The sequence below is a fragment of the Somniosus microcephalus genome, unplaced genomic scaffold, assembly GCF_052327205.1.
Source record: "Somniosus microcephalus isolate GS21.2 unplaced genomic scaffold, FLI_Smic_1.0 unresolved_chr1, whole genome shotgun sequence".
Lineage (NCBI taxonomy): Eukaryota > Metazoa > Chordata > Chondrichthyes > Squaliformes > Somniosidae > Somniosus > Somniosus microcephalus.
Window position 1 is genome coordinate 21,092,466 of NW_028225179.1, and position 4,384 is coordinate 21,096,849.

The 4,384-nt window shown below is 43.4% G+C and overlaps 1 non-coding gene across 1 annotated transcript; it reads right to left on the reverse strand.

Annotated features, from left to right (window-relative positions):
• Positions 1 to 2,401: 2,401 nt before the first annotated feature.
• trnai-uau (transfer RNA isoleucine (anticodon UAU)) lies at positions 2,402 to 2,496 on the reverse strand. The gene is made up of 2 exons: positions 2,459 to 2,496; positions 2,402 to 2,437 (listed from the first exon to the last, which is right to left on the reverse strand). It is a non-coding gene; the product is annotated as a tRNA-Ile (tRNA).
• Between the last annotated feature and the right edge of the window lie 1,888 nt (positions 2,497 to 4,384).

Below are 4,384 nucleotides of genomic sequence, written 5' to 3' on the forward strand. Positions count from 1 at the left end.
TGCCTTTAAGTGTAATTATGGTGTATGTGCCTTTAAGAGCCCCAGGTGTGCGTAATGCCAGTAATTGCCACTTGGGCTATATAAGCCTGTGTATTGTGTATATCCTTTAGAAACCCCCCCAGACTTGCTTAGTAAATACCTATGAACCAACTCCTGTCTTCAGTGTCTTTATCTACACATGGACACTACAACTCTGTTGTTAAGGTTGGCGGGGTTCAGGCCGCGACTTGAACCCGGGATTTGAACCCGGGATCTCTCGCATTTATTTAATCAGCGAAATTCTCTGAGAGAGAATCAGGCCTCTGGGGTTTGACTTTGGTGCGAATCTTCCAGTTAGCCAGATTATTGCAGAATCGAGTCCTCTCCCAGTCGTTTAAGTAACTGGGTGAAACCTTTTCTTCCCTGTTCTGAATCTGCCTTCAAACCGGCCATTTCTGACAGCCCCTCAACTGAAGGTACGGAAGGCCATTTGCTTATATGAGCTGCTTGTACATTTTCAACATTGTAGGTCTGTGTGCACGGGCAGGACAAGCGGTGAAGGGGACTTTCTTTCAGAGTATTTCTGCTTCGAAGCAAATAGCAGGAAATAGAAATTAGAAGATAGCAGCAGGAGTAGGCCATTCGGCCTCTCGAGCCTGTTCTGCCATTTAATGAGATCATGGCTGATCATCCAATTTCAGTACCATGTCCTTGCTTTCTCCCCATGTCCCTGGCAAGTGTTGAGCGCAGTGTAATCCATTGTGATCTGCTCACGTGGGTTTGAATCCTGTTTTCGTCGTTATTCCATTACACGTTTGCTGCTGATAAACATCCAGAGCATTTTACTGAATTTTGCATAAAATAGGCTTTGTAATCGCAATCTCGTCAAAATTACACTGGTGATTCTGGTCTGTGCCCCTGCACTCTTCATATCTTGTTCAAATTAAAACAGACCACTGGAGTTCTCGAATGAAGGTAGAGCGGGAATCGGAGATTGAGAACCATCTCTACCTCTCTTCCTTCCTCTGTGATTGGCACCAAATGAAAAACTAGTGGGAGCAAAGCCGAATGATTAGGGAGCATAAACATAACTTTATCGTTTAGGAGAAAATGAAATTTCAAAAATATTTATCAAACTTAATGAGGAGATTTTCTGTTTTAGTGTCTTTGGTTGAGAGATAAATAATGGGCAGGACAATGGGGAGAAATCCGCATTCTGTTCGGCATACTCTCATGGGATCTGAGGCCTCGGTTGAACGTCTATCCTGGAAAGACGGCACCACCGGCAGTGCAGCACTACCTCAGTACTGCACTGCAGTGTCAGCCTGGATTATGTGCTCAAGTCTCTGGAGTGGGGCTTGAGTTTGCTGCCGCTGAGCCACGGCTGACACCTAAACTCAGTTCATTCGGCTGGAGTGAAATGATGGAGGTAAAGGGAAAAATGATAATGGAGTCAAACATCAACTTGGCGCCCTAGAAAAATCGCGCATCGTAATCGGCCGCCCTTTATAAAAACCGCCCGAGTTATGTTTCCATCGATTTCATAAGCAATGATTATCAGGCCTGTCTCTAATGGAGGGGGTCGTGGTCAGCCAAAGATCACTCTGTGTCTGTTTAAACCGGGTGCGCTCACAATCCCGGATCATTTAGCGCGTTAGTCTATTTTAAAGAAAAGCGATTCCAGTTATGATGACCGAGTTGGGGAGTTTTATCTAAATGCGGCGGGGCTCATCTGGGATGTGAACCCAAAAGCTCTCGCATTTTAATTTGCGAAATATCCCGAAGCGAAAATCATGCCCCAAGACCAAGGAGCCGTCGATTTTTGTCTGAAGTTGCATTAGGTTTCTCTAATAGTTCTCTTCTAACCCAGTTCGCAGAGGTCGAGTTCATTAATTTGAAATATGTTTATCTTTTCCTAAATCGACTTCTTTATATGAGCAGTTTTCCTCAATCTGCTCACTATTCTCCCCATAACAAGAAGGTCGGTGACAACCTAATTGTGGATATGGTGTTTGGGCGATTGTCTGTACGTAACTTCTGTCCTAGTAATTCTCAACATCATGTTCAGGTGAATCGTTGTTTGTGTTCAACATGATGTCGGAAACATGTACAGATAACTCCTGAGTTTACACATCTTCTCGCTTGTGCCAAAGACTTAAGTCACTGCTTTGAAATCGAATCTATTTCCTGCACATTATTCTTCGCCTGATAGTTGCTGGTTTAACAGTTAAAACTGGCCCCACCTTCCCTCCTGTCAATAAGTAATACTGAAGGGCTCCTTTAATACTCAAATCCCTTATTGGAACACGGTGGGCCTGAGGAACCGAAGTGCCCACGTGGAACAGCTAATAAGTAGATGGTTTGCGGAAACACCATTGTACCTTCTGCTCCGGTCGAAGTGTCACACCACAAAAACATTAGCTGCTCTAGGTGAGGCTCGAACTCACAACCTCAGCATTTCTCCAAGCCTGTACTGTTATATAAGTACCGCGCGCTAACCGATTGCGCCACTAGAGCTGTGCTTGATGTGAATTAGTTATCCGTGCTCATTTACTTGCACATTTAAGGTTGTCTAATCGTGCGGGGGTGCAATGTTGTTTAATTGAGGCGCATTGGCTGGGTTTATATGAAAGAGTGAAGCAGGAGTTACTCTCATGTGTTAGCGAGCTGGTGAATTTACCAAAGGCTGCAGCAGATCCTGGTGTCATAAACACTGAACATTTATACCCAACTCCTAAAATACAGTCTGCAAAATGAGAACCGATGAAAATTCATCACATGCAAAACAAAAAAACGTTTTAAAATTTTGCCCATGATTCGTTAACCATGTGGGTTACTGGTTGATTAATGACGATAACAACAAACTTCTCACACAGTCTAATGAGATGTATATAATAAATAAACAGTTTTCTTAAAGTTAACTCCTCGACATGGAATGGAATCGGTATCGCAGGTTAAGAGTATTTATAGATTACAATTGTTGTTCTGAGCTGTTTCTCTAATTATTTAATGAGCAGCAGTTTCCGAAGGTTATCACTTCCGTCTAAAGTACAACAGGTCCCTGGTTCAATCGTGTTTTGCAGGTAGAGATTAATAAAATACATTAAGGGCCACGCAGTATTCTCCTTTTCTCTATACAGTTCTGTACATACTCAAAATCTGCAGATATACCGACTGTGTGAGAGATCATTACAGGACCCTGCAGCGCTGCCTTTGTTAATAGCAACAGTTCGGAGCCGCATTTCAGAAGCGGCAACAAACCCATGAGTTGGTTTGCTGGTCCCCAGCTCCCGGAGTGAGTGTGGCCGCGACAGCAGCAAAGTTCAGGCCGTGTGTCCGGTCCCGCTTTCGCCAAGCGCCCGCTGCCGGTGGAAAGCAGCGATTGCAGCCTCAGAGAGCAAAAACTGCCCATTGCTGTGAAACAAGAAATCACTGAAGCAGAGGAGCGCATAGATTTGCATCTGCAGCGTGTAGGTGAGGATGTAAAGTTTGATTTCGATCGACCCGTTGTTGTTGGAACCGCTGAAATTGAATCTCTCTCCGGCAGATGTTGCAGCTTTACGTATGAAAAGTGCCCTCGAGGTGCAATCGACAAATTTGGAGCTGCTGTGTAGTGGGACAAGTTTAAGGATCAGCACAGTTAATGCCGAGAACAAATTAAACAGTAGCTCAGGTTGATGAACCTTGCACTGGTGAGAATCCTGGATGGAGATTTAGAGGAAGCGACAGTGGGAAGGGCTGTACTGCGATTCTAATACTTCTCCAAGCACATTCCAGGCAAGTCATCGACATTAAAAAGAGGGCTTAGAACCGGAATGGAACTGCGGGCACACGTCTCAGTCAAAATGCAATGGACAATACATGACAAATCTATTTGATTTTACGTTTGATAACCAGTTGATTGGGCCTGTATTCTAGACAGAGTGACTCTTAAGTCTAGGGTTATGAATCTCGCTTTGTGGATTGTAGATTGAAATTTGCGAAAGGTCCCACGTGAGCTTCTTTTTAACGTCGACTTCTAATATTGGACTTGCGCTCAAAACTTGTTCTAATCCGCCTAAGAAATTATCGTTCAGGACACAAATCATTCTCCATTAATCTCCAGCGGCTTAGGAGGAAGGTCAATGCAAATGTCATGTAAATATCATGGTTTTAAAGACAAACAATTAAAGTATTGTTTTATCAAACAATCACAGGTGATGGTTGTAAGTACATTTGTGTGTGTCCATATTAGATACGAACGTATTTGTGAGTTGCTGTTGTGTTAGATGTAAATGCATTTGCACTTCTGTTCGTTACAAATATATTTAGATGTTTCTGCATTATTTATTTTTCTATTCGATGGGGGAATCTGTGTCAGTTATACATGTATTTCTGAGCGCTTCAAATGTCCAGTCCGGCCCCA